Source organism: Trachypithecus francoisi, unplaced genomic scaffold, assembly GCF_009764315.1.
Source record: "Trachypithecus francoisi isolate TF-2019V2 unplaced genomic scaffold, Tfra_2.0 Lachesis_group1, whole genome shotgun sequence".
Classification (NCBI taxonomy): Eukaryota; Metazoa; Chordata; class Mammalia; order Primates; family Cercopithecidae; genus Trachypithecus; species Trachypithecus francoisi.
The window spans coordinates 59,034,496-59,055,345 of NW_022681454.1; positions in this window are offsets into that span (position 1 = coordinate 59,034,496).

Below are 20,850 nucleotides of genomic sequence, written 5' to 3' on the forward strand. Positions count from 1 at the left end.
CAGGAAAACTCCACTACTTGAAGTCTGTCAGTGATTCAGGCGCCCTCCTTGCATTTAAATGCCACCGCCCAGAAAAGCCTTTCCCATCTGCGCCTTCCTTCTGAGACCCCTGCTTCTAATGTGGCTCAGGCATTTATCACCTCAAAGTCTAGTCATTGTGAAGAAAACTCCTGTTATTTTTTTTCCTTCTGTCGTATTTGCCATTTATCAGGCTACTGCTTATGATATGACTTCCTCCTAAATAGTGCCTTAATCCTGTCGCTCTCCTGTACAAAACTTTTCAATGACTTCCCATTGCTTTTTGGACAAGGCCTGCCACAAATGTGAAGCCCATCAGTCTTTTCAACCTCAGCTTCCACTATTTCCCCAGGCAAATTGCCTGACCCCAGCCAGGCTGGAAAACTCTTTAAGCCTTTCCTCACTTCCACTTTCCTGCCTATGTTGATGGAGTCGTACTTTGAGGGAATGGCTACTTTTTAAGGGAATTAGTCAAATCCTGCTCAAATTCATGGTTCTCCTCAAGGACCTGGGCTTCTTAGGCTTATGGATCTCTTTTCATTCTCATCTCTTATAGCTTTTGTGGTTTATCTTCTCCCTAGCCTCATAGAATTCTAGACCCGGTACTTTACACCTGGGAAAGCTACTTTGTGTTACTTAACTATTTTGTTTGTAAGTCCTATGTTCAGCTCTGTACTGTGTAAATTGTCTTCCTTTTCACTGCACTCCTCTATAGGACCTAAGAACTGTGAGTCAATTCAGCAGTACTCATTTGCATGTAAATATATATATTTGAATAGAAAATGGAATCTAATAGATGTTAACTCCTTACCTTTTTATTTCTACTTTTTAAAAAATTATTATTACTATTCCTTTTTTTTTTTTCTGGCTCTTTTCTCTCTTACTCTAAGACCCTTTAATGTCCAGAACGATTTTGTTAGAAACAAGTACTTCACCATGTTATCAGGGGTTAAGATTTAAACTGTCTGTGTGAATTCCTGGACAAGTTATTTAATCTGTCTCAATTTCCTCATACGTAAAACAAGGATAATAATAGTATCCAGTGCATAGGAAAATAATGGAAGTGCTTAGTACAGTGCCGAGTACAGAGTTAGTGCTCACTCAAAATACCTACCATTATATGCAAACGTTGATGCTTAGGATGGTGGTACTTGGTAGTTGGTCAATATTTGTGAGTTAAATGAATCAATGAACAGTAGGATAGAGGTAGGGTGGGTTCCTAAGCCTAGCTTCCAAATCTATCAAGAAAGTAGGCATTGAGTGACTTCTCACTTAATAGCTTTTTTTTTTTTTTTTTGGAAAAGATGAAATGGAACCAAGGAAGATAATATTAGAAATGGGTTATAGTTTTATGGAGCATTGGTCAGGATCACAAGTTTCATAAATTAGAAAGAGGAAAAGTTACTTTTATGGTTACATAATGGCTTTTGTCCTACAAATTGGATCTGGAAAGAAAAAATAGTGCCAGTGTTTTGAGGAATGAAAGCAGAATTCAAATGAATGGAATGTCAACTGGGAGCATTTTCTGTCAGGTACTTGCAAAGAGTGAGAGGAAGAGTTTTTAATCCTGATTAGTGTCTTGTTTCTTTAAATGTAGTGTTGTGTTTTATGCTGAAAAGAAAGATGGTGGGGATGTGATGGGGAGAATGGGGTCATGCTGATGATAATTGACAACAGTCACCTCTATGGTATTGATATGTGAAGAGGAATTTTTTCACTCTGTAACTAATGCCTGCAAGCATGAGATATCATCACTGTGAAAAAAATCCTTGTGCTTGTCTCAAAATTTTCCACAGCAATGTGCTCTTCTGTGGGCTGATGTTATATGATGTGAAGAAATCTTTTCTTTATTAGTTCTATGTTTACTCAATTTTCTAGCCATTAGATTTTGAGAATGACTCCACCATGACACATCGGAGGATTTGCACTGCCTCCGCAAAATAGTATTCTTCTTCTTCTTTTTTTTTAATAAGTGGGAACAATTTTCATTAATTGTTCATTTAAATATATATACATAGTATGAGGTATAACCATAATTCTTCTTAAAGGCACAAAGCTTATTTAAAGATAGAATGATTTGGGAAGAAACTAACCGGATCATATAGAATTTTCCAATCAGGAAGTGACTTTAATATGTCAGCAACGTCAGCAATTTCCAGTTTGAGACGTACTGGGATTCCTTTCCGAGGGGTTGGTAAACCAAACTATCTATAGACTAAAGACACACACATATATATAAATACTATTTTAAACATACATTAAGTCTCTATTGTGATCAGTAACATGTGTTCATTTTAAATTGATACTGAATTCATAAAGGCTTTGTGGCATGTGTTTCTAAATTGATATATAACAAACATATAAGCGCCATTAAATGGGGAAGAAGAGTCTTGCAAAAAATAATCCTTTTAAATTAAAAGGGAGTCCTCTCATGAGAAAAATTAGGAAATCCTAGACTGGGAACATACACACACAGGCCCTAAACTGATTATCAGTATTAAACTTATTGTAGACTGCACTCAGATGAAGCCCTGGGCCCTACACATAGAACCAGCATTTAGCAACAGACAAGGACATAGAACACATTACAATTCTTCCATCTCTTCCTCTTTCCCTCAGATTATTGTTTCTTCTGACTATAACTGGCACTCGTTTATTATGAAATTACTGCTTCTCTAACTTAAAAAACGAGCATAGCTACTTTCGTGAAATAGTTTTTACATAACACAAAATGTTTTAAGTTGTTTTTAGTCCTTAGCAAAAACCACTGAGATAAAATGGTATTGGATTGCCTTTTTGCAATTAAGAACTTGAAAAATTTAGGAACGTGTTCAAGATCAAATTGTTACATTTAATATAAAAAAGACTTTAAATATGAATTCTGTTCTAGCAGATGCTAATTTTTTAATTGACAGTATGCATTTAATTTCATGTTAACCATACAGGATATTTTTAGTAAGCTCCATTTAAATGAAAAATTTATGCCTTTTATGATAATTTTTTTTTTTTTTTTTTTTTTTTTTTTTTTTTGAGACGAAGTTTTGTTCTTGTTGCCCAGATTGGACTGTGATGGCATGATCTCTGCTCACCGCAGCCTCCGCCTCCTGGGTTCAAGTGATTCACCTGCCTCAGCCTCCAGAGTAGCTGGGATTACAGGCATGTGCCCCGACACCTAGCTAATTTTGTATTTTTAGTAGAGGCAGAATTTCACCATGTAAGTTAGGCTGGTCTCAAAGTCCTGACCTCAAATGATCCACCTGCCTCAGCATCCCAAAGTGCTGGGATCACAAGCGTGAGCCACCATGCCTGGCCTGTAATAGCATTTTTATAGAGATATTCGTAGGTACATAGACAGGTACAATTCTGAACCCCAAAAACAATCCAGTTAGAGACAAAATAGAGAAAAGGAAGGAACGTATATTGAATGTAGTAATACTCTATTTTGCTTAAATAGCTTTTATCATAGATTTTTTAAAAGAATTTTTCCTCTGGACTAATCCATTATTGAATTGGTTTAAGCACTCAAAAAGAAAAATTCTCTTGTTTTTCTTTCAATTTATAATTAGACGTAGAAGAAAACAAGAACTAAGAAAGTTTTAAAGTTTGTTATTGATTAGCTTGATAATTTGAGAGTTCTTCTGAAATTAAAAATGACTCCAATGCCTTTAAAAATTTATATACCAATTGAGTGTTGAGTGACTGAAATGGATGACTGATTAGCCAATAGCTGATTAGATGAGAGGATTTATTAAAATACAATTTATTCTATTTGTAGTTTCATTGAGATTCAAAACTATAGGTGGAAAGGAACACGAAAGTAATGGATACTTGTTCTTAAATCTAAATAAGATATGACAAACAGTAAGAATAATAGCAGCAATTATTTCTACATGATACTTATAACTCAGTAAGTGGTTCAAAATATATTTGGTGGCCAGTTGCTGTGGCTCATGACTATAATCTCAGCAATTTGGGAGGCTGAGGCAGGAGGATTACTTGAGCTCAGGAGTTTGATACTAGCCTGGGAAACATAGTAAGACTTCGTCTCTACAAAAAATGAAAATTAAAAAAAATTAGCCAGGCAAGGTAGCACATGCCTGTAGTCCCAGCTACTTGGAGGCTGAGGTGGAAGGATCACTTGAGCCCAGAAGGTGAAGGCTACAGTGAACCATGATTACACTACTACACTGTAGCCTGGACAACAGAGTAAGACCCTGTTTCAAAAAAGTAAAATAAAATAAAATAAAATATAAATATATCTGCTTATTTATTCCTCAAAATAGCCCTATGAAATAAATACTCTTTTATTTCCATTTTATAGATTAAAGCAAAAAGGATTAAGAAATTCATCCAAGGTTCTTTAGCTCATAAATTGCAGAGATGGGATTCAAACCAGGCTGCCTGACTACAGTATCTACACCCTTTGCCATCATATTATATGGCTTTAACCTGTAGCATTAAGTGCACCTAAAGTTCAGAGTTTGTTATACATATGATCATCATTTTCTAAATTAAAATCCATGTTTCTGGAGTTTTTTAGTCTCAGATTACTTGCAAAGAACATTCATATTCCTGTGCAGATAGTTTTTATTTTTTTCTGAAAAAGAAATTTATATGTTGTCTTTTTATCAAGAAGAAAATCATGTTCTCCAATCTTTCAGTTTCCATCACTGAAGCATTTGCTAATTATACTTTTTTATTGTGCATTGTGTTTATGAAAACCATTTTATTCTAAAAATGTCACAGCAAAAATGCCATTTGTGAATTTCATCAACATAATTCTCTGGAAAATTACTCAGTAATCACAAAATATTAAAAGGCCAGATAGTATTTGATTTTAGGAACCTAGATGATTCTGAAGCTGCTGCTTGTTATGCTTGCCATAAGTTGCGCCCTAATAATAGAAGAACCTCCCCTTCAGTAATTTATACACACAGTGATGATGAATTAGGAATGCAGCTATACCTACTTAAAGGACTGCTTTTTCATGTTTTATGTTTAGCTAACACCTAGTTGCATATAATTGCATGTTTCCTACTCCTTAAGCAACATTTAACAGTTAAAATGCTAACTTTCATAAAGCCATTCATTCAACATTTTATGTCTCATACAACCACAAGACAACCATTTAAATGCATATATTTAATTCAAGGAACTTTGCATTTTACTTGTCAATCATTTGCATGATTATTTCATAATCATATGTGGATTTATGTGATTTTTACAAATACTGATGTTAATGTTCTTCTCAGATGTAGAAAAAGGATAAAACATACATAGTAGATATTTAAAATTGAAATCTTCTTGTCTTTCAATCTCCTTTAAGATACCTGAATTACTTCCTATGTCTAAGATTCAGTAAGCAGTACCTAAATTATGCAGACTCTAGAAGTAAAATACGTAGAAGACTGAGTACAGTGCCACAAAAGCTCCAAGAATTTTTTCATGATTAATATGTTTTTCTCGGTTTATCACTACCATCAACAGATGTAAAACATTGCTAGTGAATGCAATGAAACAATAGCCATTAAAGTCTTTATTACTTGCAATATATATTTGGAGTTAAATAGCCCCCAATAAAATTACACTTAAATAAGATTATATCTTCTAGGGCATCTTACTCTGTAAGGGATTATTTGTGTAAATTATTAAAATTTTATTGTGAGATTTACTGGACTCTGGTTCTCACCTGTGGATGCATTTCTAAATCATTTGGTCAGCTTCAAAAATATATAATTATATATGGGCCTTACCTTTCCAGGGATTCTAATTCATTCTGTCCAGAAAGAATCCCAAATCAATGTAACTTTACAAGCAAACAGCTTTAGTCTTAACTAAAACATGGAACGAGAAAGAATATTGAACTATACATTCTAGATTCAAGCTGTAGTCCTGACTCTGAAAATAAATTGTTACCTGATCTTGTGTAGGTTATTTAACCGCTCTGGATCAGACACTTCTCATCCTTAAAATGTAGGCTTGAACTACGTGATCTCTAATCACATAGCTTACTTAGTAGCATATTAAGAAGATAGAACCACAACTTTATTATCTCTTGACGTGTATGTGCCTTTAAACATTAGGCAAACTTAGGCAAGTGTGCAAAGGTATTGGCTAAAATATTCTAGAGTGATAGCACAGATAATGTCCTCAGGATATGGAAAATTTATACATCTTATAAACAGGTTTCTCTGGTTTTCTAAAATCTTGACTTGATCTCTCCTAAGATTTTTGCTTAGGCTTTTTTTTTCCCTGTTTTTTATGTTCCTCCCTTTGCTTAAAACATGTGAATCATGAACTCCACAGAACACAATATGAGGATTTAGGAGCTAGAAAATCCAGATTCTGCTGAGGATTAAGAAGCCAATCTTGTCATATGACCCAAACCACATTTATAAAGGAAGTTTCACTTTTTCTGATGGGAGAAAAGTATATAAATTGAATATTCTAAAAACCAGAAAAGGAAATAATCAGTCAAGCCAAAAAGACACCAAATTAATAGTCAGAAGTCCTAGATTTCAATCCTGTCTCTCACCATTTCTGAGTCCCTTGACCTTATGACATTGAAACTGTATTAGCCTCATCTCTACACCTTGCAGATGGTTGCTTCTGTCCTTCATGGGACTCAAATAAGATTATGTTTAATAAAAGAGTGAGACAAAACTATAAGATATAATCATTGACATCAGATATTTGTTTAGTGCCAGGAGACAGAAAAGTGTTTAAAAAGGTAAGAGAGTAATCATGATAACGCTGGATTCTCAAAGGAGAAGGAGGTGGGTGTTCCCAAGAGGAAGCATAGGCACAAATAGCAGGTGGAACAATGACGTCAAAATTATAGGAATGGAGGAAAAGATGTGGCAGTAATGAGATCACCGGTTACCTTTCAGGAGAAAGTTCAGAAGCATAGAGAGGATAGAAGTCAAATTACAGATGTATGAAATCATGTATTTCTTCCAAATAGTCTGTAAGTGAGGATGGGTATCAGTGAGCTTCACAATGCGGACATTTACAGCCTGGGCCTCTCATAAGTTATCAAAGGGTAAGTGTAAAACTCAGGTAGTAGGGATAAATCATTCTTCCATGTGGGCCTTTGTCTAACCTATGATATATTCAAATGAATGGGATGGAAAAGCTGCTTGGGCCGGGCGCGGTGGCTCAAGCCTGTAATCCCAGCACTTTGGGAGGCCGAGACGGGCAGATCACGAGGTCAGGAGATCGAGACCATCCTGGCTAACACGATGAAACCCCGTCTCTACTAAAAAAAATACAAAAAACTAGCTGGGCGAGGTGGCAGGAGCCTGGAGTCCCAGCTATTCGGGAGGCTGAGGCAGGAGAATGGCATGAACCCAGGAGGCGGAGCTTGCAGTGAGCTGAGATCTGGCCACTGCACTCCAGCCTGGGCAACAGAGCGAGACTCCGTCTCAAAAAAAAAAAAAAAAAAGAAAAGAAAAGCTGCTTATGGTAAATCTTACTATGACATGCATACTTACATTTTTCTATTTAATTTGGAAGAAACATCAAAAATAATTTTTTCTAATACTACATAACTCTTATAAACATTATTTCTACTTAAGGAAAGTATTCTTGCACATTGCAATAATGAGATTAGGAACAAAGTTATTCTGTTAAGATTCTGTACTTAATATTACATTCAATCCTCATTTAAATGTATTGGTCTCTCTTTTTATTCCTTTCCCGTCTACCTCAATTTTGGAGGAAAAACTTTTATCTTCAGTGAAGGCTAAAAGCCGAGACTGATAAACAAATATGAGTCAACGTGCTCAATGTTATCATGGTGCTATGGAACTTGAACTGATTTGGACCTCAGAATGGTATATCAGAAAAATGATGACATGAAAGAAAATAATTCTTAAGGCTTCTAGACTCTACTTTCAAGTGACTGTGTCTCAGGCTATAAATCCAGCCTCAGAATCCCTCAAAACCCTTGTCATCTCACCAGTCAACCCCACAAACTTCCTGGAATACTATTAATTTTCCTTCCTCTAAAGACACCTTCCAAAGCACACTTACATATAAAATCCAGTTATCTTTCTACCTTTATACCAGAAGAAATAATACTTCAGATCTGTTCTTTCTGACTCAGTGCAACTGTATTCTTAAGAGTATATGAAAAAATGAAGTTAAATGAAACTCCAAATCTCACCAACAGAATGCCTAAGTTTTATGTAAAGTTTGAGCCAATTCCCTAGAGGCCATCTGTGTCCTACCTATATGACAAGGTGTGTCTTTGGACTTGGAAAACATATATCCCGTGTACCGTGGGTCTCCAAAACAAATGGTTGTTCATTTATAGCTACCCTTCTCTTTATAGCTACCTGAAATGCCAGTCTTGTGAACACTGTGGCACTCAAAGATGAAATTTTCTGCTCTTTGTAAACATATCTGCTGCACCAAGGTCTCTGGAAGCTCCGAGAAGCTCTGACCCTCCAAAATCACAGGTCAATGAAATATATTTAGAAGGAAAGATCTAAATCAAACTCAATAGTACAGCAACAAGGTAGGAATGGTTTTTTATGTTAGAGGGTAAATTTGAAGGTTGAAGCCTTGGAGTTATAAAACATTTCCACTTTTGTGACTTTTGAATTCAAAATATTTTATATGACACTTGAGATCCAGTTAATTGGTACTTTTGCTTATGTCTTGTCCTGGTCAACTCTCAAATTAGTCTCTACTTAAATACCACTTCCTCCAGAAGTCTTCCCTAACTTCTGTTTTCCTGGACCATGTTAGGTTCCTTGAGTGATAACCTTGCATTACATTTTGGACTTATTCTATCATAAAACTTATTACTTCTTCATATATCTGTTTCTTTGTTTCTCCCATTAAAAGAAAAGGAAAGCTCTAGAAGAAAGAGATAATTCCCTTTTTTATTTATTTTATATTCTTGGTCCTTAACATGGTATCTAACACACAATATGTGTTCAATAAACATTTGGTAAATAAATTAATTGGTAAATGTCTATTAACCTCACTAATCATTTTTTTGCCATAGAATAAATATAAAAATAAAAAACAGGCCAGGCACAGTGGCTCACACCATGATCCCAGCACTTTGGGAGGCCGAGGTGGGCGGATCACCTGAGGTTGGGAGTTCAAGACTAGCCTGACCAACATGAAGAAGCTGATGTCTCTACTAAAAAAAAGTACAGAATTAGCTGGACATGGTGGCACATGCCTGTAATCCCGGCTACTCAGGAGGCTAAGGCAGAAGAATCACTTGAACCCGGGAGGCAGAGGTTGTGGTGAGCCAAGATGGCACCATTGCACTCCAGCCTGGATAACAAGAGAGAAACTCCGTCTCAAAAAAATAAATAAATAAACAGTAATTTTGGAGGCATTATTTAAGTACCATGCAAGGAAAGTAAGCTGAGAAATATCTTTGATGAGTACTTTTTGTTCTTAAATCAGAACTTAAGATGTTCTTAAATATAGTAGCTTTTTTCTATATCCTCTGACTTTTATATTAACTCATTTACCACATTGTTCTTCAATGCCATTTCTTAAAAAGCAGACTCCTTCTTCCTGGCCCCTCTTCGTGTATTCTTTATTGACTTGCTTCTTACCTCCTTCTGAGTCTTGTCTGGTTATTATTCTCCCTTAAATCTTTACCAGTCTCTTATCTACTACTTTCTTTTCCTTCCTGCCACACTTAAGTCCCATCTACTCCCAGCCCTCACAAAGTCCTCCACTTTATTACAACCTTTAACAGCTTCATCTTTTCTTCATTGTTAAATATCTCAAAAGACAGGTTATAATTGACTTTCTAATCATGATAGCAAAAACATTTTCTTCACTCTACCTGTTGACTTCCAGATTTTGTTCACCTTTTTGTTCTACACTGGTTACCATCTTCCCTGTGTTTAGATGTTAAAATCTCAATTATAGTTCAACTTTTGTTTGCAAAACCATCTCATTTAAGAAGCCATGATTTTGCAGTTGGGTGTATATTTTTACATGTTTAAAAATTCCCATAATGTTTTACATATATCATTTGTTTTGTATCAGAAAGGCTGCATGGCACACTGGAAGTAAGTGAAGGTTCTTAGCTGTCTGCCTTTGAATACAGGCTCCACTACTAAATAATTGTGTGATATTGAGCAAGTTTCTCATGTATAAAATGAGATAAGACAGTTGTGAAAATGAAAGTACTAAAGTAAAAAAATTTAGAACATTGCCTGGCACATATAAGTTACTCAATAAGTACTAGCTATCGCTCTTCTTAGTGCTGATGTAACAGTTGTGTCCTCCTCAATGCCAGGTTTGAATATTCTTGAAGCCACAATGATGCCTTCCTTGTGTTTGGATACCCTGCTGTCTCTAGTCTATTGTTTTGCATATAGTAAACAGTAAATACATGGTTGTTGAATGAATTTTTTGATTACCAAAGTTGAATTCCATTTGGTAGATTTGTAAAATGAAAATAAATCTCCAGACCCCAAATTTACTGTGCCAAAAGAGAAAAGTTAAGTGTGGAAACTGAATCACACACATACACACTGCCTTTCCTTTTGTTGCTTATATATATATAGAATGCCTCATGTCTTTGCGGGTGGCCTCCCTCACCCTGACTATGTATTAAAATATAGATTGCTTGGCTGGGCGCGGTGGCTCACGCCTGTAATCCCAGCACTTTGGGAGGCCGAGGTGGGCGAATCACAAGGTCAGGAGATCGAGACCATGGTGAAACCCCGTCTCTATTAAAAATACAAAAAAAATTAGCCGGGCGCGGTGGCGCGCACCTGTAGTCCCAGCTACTCAGGAGGCTGAGGCAGGAGAATGGCGTGAACCCGGGAGGCAGAGCTTGCAGTGAGCCGAGATTGCATCACTACACTCCAGCCTGGGCGACAGACCGAGACTCCGCCTCAAAAAAAAAAAAAAAAAATATATATATATATATATATATATATATAGACTGCTTAAACTGCTTATCTTCAGGGTACAGAAGAAGAGAAAACCAGAAATTGTCCCCCCACCAACCCTGCCCATCCTGAACCAAATGTATATTTGACTCCTTCCTCTAGTCGATGTTGATTTATGTAAAGTGCAGGTATACTGAGCACGAGATAAATATATAATTGTTTCCTCCACCCCCTTCTTTTTACATGCAACATGTGGATTCAGTGAGCCTAATCAAACCCTCATAACAATGTGATCATACCCTCCATCTTTTTTTTCTTTCCCCTTTCCCCTCCTGCCCACTTTTTCCCCTTTAAATATCAAAGCCCTCAAAAATCATCTTTGGAAAAAGTATGGGCTGCAGATCCTACTCTGGCTTGTGTTTCTTTTTCCTGGGCACATCCTCAACCTTGGCAAAAAAAAAAAAAAAATGAAACCCTCTAAATGTATTGAAATACACCTCAGTCATTTTCTTTGGTTTTACAGGTTATAGGAAGAGATGAAAAATACACTGGAACTAGGTCATTCTATAACTGATAGTAATAAAACACTACAATATTAATAATTAGTGCAACTGTGATTCCTGTTACATTAATGATGTGTATGTTATCTCAGCTAGCTCCCAGACCAGTTTTGTTAGACACCTACGATTCAAATTTAGGGCCAATGGTAAGGAAGAGTTGCCCATGAACCAGTCCGTATAAGATTACTTCTCAACATGGATCAGTATCATTCACAAGTCACAATGCCATATAATGGGTTTGGTGGAGCCAGGTGAGCAGAAGAAATACTTTAAGAAATCTTCAGAATATGCTGCTTGTTGAAGACTTTATCACATCTTGAATCATGTCAAGAAAAGCTGGTCAGAAATGAGATGAATCATTTTGAGAAAACACTGTGCAGCTTAAGGAGTCAAGGAACTCCTCTTGGCAACTCAGAAATTAGGAGCCTAACCAACACAATATCTTTGTACTCCACATAAAAAGAAACTGATCTCTTTTGGATGTTTATTACTTTGAAAATTAATAAAGGAATGATACTGGAACCTAAAGGACAAATACATCTGCAGTGTTATGAGAAGACACATCACCCAATTCCATGGATTTACTAAGTTATTTGCTATTCCCACTTTTTGCACTTAAAGCATTTGAAATATTTTCACATATGTTTCTTTGTAAAGGACTTGGAGTGTAAAAGAGAGGCCAAGTTATTCCACAATTTTAGGTTTGAAACTAACGCACTTTTTAGATAGATACAAAAATAGCATGGAACTTACAATCTTATAAATAAATAAACTGCTAAAAATATCCAGCTACTTTTTTTATTACTAACAAAATTCTTGCTTCCAACTCTTCATTGATTGGTCTATACGTGTGTTTAGTTATAACTTTTCTTCTAAATACACTTTCATCATATTTTACTAAAGTTGGAAGTTTGTCATTTAAAAATTACCTTACCAAAATGCTACCATTTTCATGAAGTTTTCTCAACCTCATGAAGTAGTATGTGGTCTTCTAGACCTAAAATCCTTTTAAATTATGATGCAGCATACCCAGGAATACATATTCATTTATATCTGAAATAAATATTTAAAAAGAAATTGTTGAGAAGCACTGTGATCTTTTTAAATTTCATCTGAAAGCTAAAATATAGCTGAGATTTATTAAAATTTATTTAATGACACATTAATTGGTTACAATAAGAAATTTGGAAAAAAAAAATAGATTGATGATGCTTTAGAACAGGGACTATCTTGTGGATCCTGAAGCCTTAGGAGCTTTCTGAGGGAGGTGGGGGTTAAGAGTCTCTGTAGGGGTCAGACATTGGAGAAAGAATATGTGTTTCTGAAGAAGATAAATTCCAGGTTCTCACTCTCATTATTGCTGTTTTTTATTATGTATATAGGTCTTCCACATAAAATTTATTTTAAAGAAACATATTATTGGTTTAAAAAGTTTGACAATTACCTCTGTACATTATAATTTCCTTACCTTATAGGTTAAATCCTGTATGACAAAAACTACTTCTAAAAATACTGTAAATAAAGATTTCCCATATGATTTTTTCATTTCAAGGAATACTCTAGGTACAAGTACAGTAAAACTTGTCTGGGCCCTTAGGGTTTCTTACAATGCAATTTCTCTTACATTTTTGAAATGTAGCATCATTAATTTTTGAATTAATATTACAGGCTTGTGTGAATTTGTTTAAATAATTTGCTTGTATTTTAATCATGAATTCAATGTTAAGTTTTGCTCAGAATTTGCTGAGAATGTAATGCTAAGTTTTGAGTGGTCACTGTTTTTTTTTTTTTTTTGGTAAGGGAATAAATTGTACCTTCTCAAGGCCAAGTTACTTTATTTATTGCCTTATTCTTCATGTCTTTTTGGATAAAGAACATTTCACTTTAGTCAAAAGGAAAATCAGACTGTATCAGTTTGTCAGAATGGGAACAGATTGTTCCTAGAGAAATGTGTGATATTTCAAGCACAAAGGTAGCATTCCACAATTTTAAACTAATTAGAAAGAATTGAAAATGGTTATCAGAACTTCCTAAAATCACTCAGTTTAAGACAGGTACACAAAACCAGTTTATAAAGATGAATCAAGATTATGGTGCAGTTAGGGGAGGGGGAGAAGACTAGGAAGCAAAGAAAGAGAAAATTTGTATTTATTGAATGTTCATTATGTGTGAAAAATTAAGCTAGGTACATTACACATCTTCAATCTTCCAAACGATTCATGGACTTGGTATAATAATCTCCAATTTATTAATGAAAACCTGAAAGTTAAATAACATATTCAATATCAGGCAATGATGAAGCTGGGATTTGAAACTAGGATTATTAGATTTCAAATCCTTGGCCTTTCTGGTGTTCCATTTACATCCCAAGAATGGTCTACTTCTGCCTTAGAGTTGACCTCCTAACTACTACCCAAGCACCAGGTTTTCTCAATGATCATGGTCTGAACATTACACACTGTTCTCCATCAATTCAGTCCTCTGTAGTCACCAATCCCCATGTGGCTCTTCCTCCTCCTTTGGAGATTGTCTCACCCTTCAGACTCTCAGCACTCTTCACCTCACTTTTAGCTTAGTTTCTGCTTGGTCCCAGTTTGGCTTTAACTTTTGACTACACAGCATCAAACTACGTTGGGTTAATAAGCCTCTTAGTTTTAAGCCATATCAGAGGCAAACTTTATAAACCCCCTCCTCCAAGAAAGTCACATCTCCTTAGCTTACACGAGACTCCAAAAGTAGAGACACATGCAGACACATCATCTCACAGTAACCCATGCTCTGGTGAGGAGGCATTAGGTCCAGGATTTGAGGATCTATTTGCATGAGAATCAGAGGAGCTGGCTGAGAAGTTCAAACAGGTAGCCTATTTGAGGTTGACAATTGGCCTCCACTCTCAGGTGCCTGCAGAGCCAAAAATAACATCTTTTCCTAACCTAAATTGTCTATCAGATAGGGAAGAAGGTCACCCAAAGGGGAGGATGGCTGGGCAGTATTAGCTTGGAGTAAGCATCACTAGTTGGGGCTGAGAGGCTAGTGGGTTCATGAAAGGCAAACAACTCAGAGTGTTTCCTAGCCAGAGGATGAACAGAAAAGGCCAGAATGATTAGTAAACCAGTTGAAAAGCTGTAGTGTCTGGTTCTATAGAAAACTGAGGATGTAGGGACACAGTTTTTTGTGATATGACAACAGAATATAATGCTGTTGAGGGAGAAGGGATTTCTCCTTGTTTTTAAAACCATATGAAATAAAACAATCAAGAATTTTTTTTCAAGGGAAATATAGATCAAAGGCATAAGAAAGCAAGCTTATCCATGGAGGTCTGTTGTACCTGGAATCCTACTGATAACCTGGAGAATTCCAGTGTATGGAGTTTCCCAAAAGACTCTTCTCTCTTGTAGATTAAATAAAAACTTGGGGAGGGAAGATGGATTTCTCTAGGCCATGCTAGAATGGCCTGAGGAACACTTTTAAAATTCTTTCCTTTTCTGCATGGCGAACCAGGCCCTATGTCTTGTATTTTTTTGCATATTTTCCAGTGCCTGGCTCTGTACATGGAACATTATTGTGCTCTATTAATATTCTTTAAGTGAATGAGTAAAATGATGTTAAATGGGATGATATATGGGAAAGCACTGAAAGGGGTGAGAATTAAAGGCATGAGCTTGGAGCCAGCTGGGTTCAAATCCTGACTACCCCATTTACTAATTGTGTGACTTTTGGCAAGTCATTTAATATTTCTATGTCTGATTTTCTTCCCTTGTATAGCAGAAATAATAGGATCACTATCTCCTAAAATGTTGTGGGTCTTAAATAGGCACAAACATTTAAAACTGTGCCTGGCCCATGGTAAGAGTTCAGTAAAGTTTAGCCATTTTGTACTTTGAAACTATAAACTAACTTGGAAACTATAAACCATACAAGGTTTTTACTATTTTTAAAATGACCAAAATGACCAAGATTGGATTAAAGACTGATGCAATACAGTAAACTCATGGCATTCAAGAGTTTGATACTAAAATTTGAGTTTTTATTATCATTTCTAAAGATTGTAATTTGGAGTATTTATAATTTTATTTAGGCTTGAATTTGAATTGCCAGTACTTTTAGACTTGTATGCAAGATCAGTCTACATTCTGAAGAGTATTCCCAAATATTGCCCCCAACACCTGGCATTTCTTATCTTTACATATGCAATATCTGTTTTATTAATAAGCACTACGAGGACAAGAAGTATGCATGTTTTATTTCCGGAGGCTAATAAAGTAATAGAAACAGGTAAAAATGATGGTGCCTTTACTATGTGCCAGCTACTATGCTGAATTTACATAAATAGATAAATTAATATCCTAATTCAATACTTACAATAACCACTTGAAGTTGGCAGTATTATTGTAATAGATTATTATTCTGAAATATTCACCCTTTTAGCCCCACTTGCATCCATGTGTGGAAGGTACTTCCCTAACTCTTGATTCTGGTTTTGGCCATGTGACTTGCTTGGGCCAATGGGATGTAGGCAGATATGATGCAAGCAAGAGGCTTGAGAAGTACCTGCCATGGATGGGTTTGCTTTCTTGCACCTTTGACAGCCCTGGTAAAACTAATGCCTAGGATAGTCACAGGTCTCAGGGGAAGGAGAGAGTCCTGTAGAGCAGAGCTAAGCCCCCAGATAAACCAGTCTAGATTAGCCTACCTCCAGGCAAATCCCAGACTCATGGGTAAACCCACCTAAAACCAGCAGAACTTCCCAGCTCCACATTGGCACTGCTTTGTCTGTATCCTGCAAATTTTGATAAGTTGTAATTTTATTTTCATTTAACTTAAAATATTTTTAAATTTCACTTGTGACTTCCTTGACTCTTGTAGTATTTAGAAGTGTGTTGTGTAATTACAAAATAGAATAGGTATTTGGGAATTTTCCAGCTAGCTTTCTGTTGTTGACTTCAAGTTTAATTTCAATATTGATTCTGAGTGCTCTAAAATCATATTGTATAATTTATATTCTTTTAAACTTGAGGTTGTGTTGAGGTGTGTTATAAGGCCCAGAATGTACACTATCTTGATGAATGTTCCATGTGAGCTTCAAAAAAACGTGATTTTTGCTGTTGGACATATTCTATAAATGTCAGTTAGATCATATTGATTGATAATGCTCTTCAGGTCATTTATATCCTTATTGATTTTCTGCCTGCTTGATTTATTAACTACTGAACAAGGGATGTTAAAGTCTCCAAATATTATGGCAGTTTGTCGGTTTCTCCTTTCACATCTATCAATTTTGTTTCTCTCCGTGTTACTAGGTGTATAGACACTGAGGATTGTTCTATCTTCTTAGAATTAACCCCTTTATCATTATGTATCAGTTATCTTCCAGATCAATTAACAGAAACATGAAAGATTTTATTTACCTTCACACATTCTGTATTTGATGTTCTTCCTTTCTTCATGTAGATTAAAGTTTTATTTTTATTCTCCCTAAAGAACTACCTTTAACATTTCTCACAGTGCAAGTCTGCTGGTAATGACTTCCACCAGTTTTTGTTTGTCTCAGAAAGTCTTTATTTCTCTTTCACATGTGAAGGGCGATATCACTGTATATTGGATTCTAGGTGGTTGTTTTCTTTCTTTCTTTTAATTATGTCACTTCACTTTGTTACTGTTTACATGGTTTTTGATTTGAAGTTTATTACAGTTCTTATTCTTAGTTCTCTATGGTAATGTGCTTCTCTAGTTTCTTTCAATATTCTTCTTTTGTCTTTGGTTATCCGTAGTTTGAATATTATATGCCTAGTCCTTGTTTGTTTTGTTATTTACCTTGCTTTGTATTCTCTAAGCTTCCTGAAAAAGTATTTCGCTGTCTGTCATAAATTTGGGAAAATTCTTAACCACTATTACTTTAAATACTCCTTCTGCCCTGTTTTTTCTTTCGTTTCCTTATAATATTCCCATTATATAAACGCTACACTTTTGAAATTTTTCCATATGCTTGCATGTTTGTTCTGTTTTTGTTATTCTATTTTATTTTCATTGAATTTCAGTTTTGAGCAGTTTCTATTGATTTATCTTCAAGTCCACTGATTCGCTTATCACTTGTCCTGACTTACGTCCTGTCTACTCTTGAGCCCATCAAAAGTAATCTTCAAGTCTGTTATAGTATTATGGTTTCCAGTCTTTCCTTTCAGATGTTTCTTAGAATTTCCATCTCTATGTTTATATTAATCATATTGTTAATATGGTTAATATAAACCATATTAATATAAACCAAACTCTTTCATATTGTCTGCTTTTTCTATTAGAGTCTTTAACATATTAATCACAGTTATTTTTAATTCCTTATCTCATAATTCCAATATCTTCGTCATATCTGAGTTCTGATGCTTGTTTTATCTTTTCATATAGTGCTCTTTCTTGCCTGTAGGCATGCCTTGTAATTTTTTTGTTGAAAGTTGGGCATGATGTATCAGGTAACAGAAAGTTGGGTACATAGGCTTTTAAATTCCTCTAGAGTTTTTTTTGGGGGGGGTTGTTTGTTTGTTTTGCATTTTTGTTTCTCATCATTACTTTGGACTTTCCTAAGTACTCCTCCATGGAGACAGTCTGTACACCGTCCAGCTCTTTTAGTTGTATTCCACTGTTACCATACTGGAGGACCAGTGCTGTACTGGTGAGGGATATAAAAAGGGAAATGTCCTATAATCTGTAAAACAAAAAGTAAAACCTTAAGCCACCCCAACCAACTAAAGAGATCCTCTCTGGGCCTAGGGGATCCCAGAGAAAACTGAAAAACTAAATTCCTGGCCATGATGGGAAGGGAGGTCAGGAGTGTCTCATTAAATCCCATCCCTTTGGGAGTTTAGGCACAATGACCAGCATTAACATTAAAATAGAGATCGTAAGATTGACAGACTCTCTGTGGCAATAAGATGCCAAATTCTAACCTGACTCACATATAGCATTACATGAAAGATAGCAGACCCTGAAGGAAATAAAAATATTTTATCATAAAATACATTTTTTGACATATTTTGAAACAGCCCTGCAAAGTTATCTTTTATGGGGAAAATTTGCATCAGTAGGCAATCTCCATTAATGCAGCCAGTTCTTTCTCTGATCTAGAAGAGATAAATTGAGTGTCATACCTTTTATGTCCGAAAGGAGATATTTGCTATCTATTATCTCTGGAGACTGCCACCTATTAGGTTTCATCTACGTAGTAACAACCTCGGTATCCACAAGCCCCCTTATCTTACTCAAGCATTTCTTTCTACTCCAAGTCCTTAGACAAAATTTAACTCTTTCAACCAATTAACAACCAGAAAATATTTAAATCCACCTGTGACCTTGATATAGTTTAAATAAATGTCCCTGACAAATCTCATGCTGAATTTTCATCCCCAGTGTTGGAGATGGTACCTGATAATAATTATTTAGGTCATGGGGGCAAATCCCTCATGACTTAGTGCTGTGTATACAATAGAGAATGAATTTGCAGGAGACATTAAAAAATAACAACAACAACAACAGCAAAAAAAAAAAAAAAATGTGTAACACCTCCTACCCCATGCTGTCATTCCCATTCCTGCCATGTAATGTGACTGCTCCTGATTTGCCTTCCACTATAAGTCAAACATCCCTGAGGCCTTCTCAGAAGCTAAGCAGATGTTGGCGCCATGCTTTCTGTATAGCCTGCAGAGTTGTGAGCCAGTTAGAATTATTTTCTTCATAAATTACCCAGTCTCAGATATTTCTTTATAGCAATGCAAGAATGGCCTAACACAGAAAACTGGTACCAAGGAGTGGGGGTATTGCTGTAAAGATACCTGAAAATGTGGAAGCAGCTTTGGAACTGGGTAACAGACAGAGATTGGAAGAGTTTAGAGGGCTCAGAAGAAGACAGGAAGATGAAGGAAAGTTTGGAACTTCTCAGAGACTGGTTAAATTGTTGGGACCAAAATGCTAATAGTGATATGGACAAAAAAGTCCATACTGATGAGGTCTGAGATGGAAATTAAGGACTTATTGGAAACTGGAGCAAAGTTCACCCTTGTTATGCCCTAGCAAATAACTTGGCTACATTCTGTTCATGTCCTATGGATCTGTGAAAGTTTGAACTTGAGAGACATGACCTTTCTTTTTCTTTTTCTTTTTTCTTTTTTTTTTTGAGAGTCTTGCTGTTGTTCTCCAGGCTGGAATGCAATGGCGTGACCTTGGCTCACTGCAACCTCCACCTCCTGGGTTCAAGTAATTCTTTAATTCTTCTACCTCAGCCTCCTGAGTAGCTGGGATTACAGGCACCTGCCACCACGCCCAGCTAATTTTTTATATTTTTAATAAAGACAGGGTTTCACATATTGGCCAGGCTGGTCTTGAACTCCTGACTTCTTAATCCACCTGCCTCGGTCTCCCAAAGTGCTGGGATTACAGGCGTGAGCCACTGTGCACAGCCTGGAGGAAGAACTTTCTAAGCAGTAACACATTTAAGATGTAAACTGGCTGCTTCTAACAACATATGCTAAGATGCAAGAGCAAAGAAATGACTTGAAGTTGGAAGTTGTATTTAAAAGGAAAGTAGAGCATAAACATTTGAAAAATGTGCAGCCTTACCATGTGACAGAGAAAGAAAGCATTCTTTTGGGAGAGGAATTCAAGGAGGCTTTGGAGCAACCATTTGCTAAAAAGATTTGCATAACTAAAAGGGAATCGAATGATAATGTCCAAGACAATGAGTAAAAGGCCTTGAAGGCATTTCAGAGATCTCCGAGGTCGCTAGCCCCTTGCAATAGAGGCCCAGGATGACTGAATGTTTTAAGGGCTAACGCAGGGGCACCACTGCCTTGCAACACCTTAGGAAGCTGCTCCTCACATCATGGCCTCTGCACCTCTGGTTCCAGCCTCTGCTCAAAGGGGCACAGCTAACTCAGGCTGCTGTTCTAGAGGAAACAAGGTATAAGCCTTACTGGCATCCATGTGGGTTAAGCCTGTAAGTTCACAGAGTGCATGAGTAAAAGAGGCATGGCATCCTCCACCTAGATTTCAGAGGATACATGAGAAGGCCTGGGCATCCAGGCAGAAGTCTGCTGCCAGGGTGGAGCCCTCACAGAGAATCTGTACTAGGACAATGCAGAAGAGAGCTGGAGGTCCCAAACAGATTCCCCACTGGGGCACTGCCTAGTGGAGCTATAAGAAGAGAGCTACCATCCTCCATATCCCAGAATGGTAGATACACCAGCAGCTTGTACTCTGTGCCTGGAAAAGTCAGAGGCATTCAACTCCAACCTGGGAGAGAAGCCATGAGAGTTGAACCATGCAAAGCCACAGTAGGTGGAGCTGCCCAAGGCCTTGGGAGACCACCCCTTGCAACAGTGTGCCCTGAATGTGGGACATGGAGT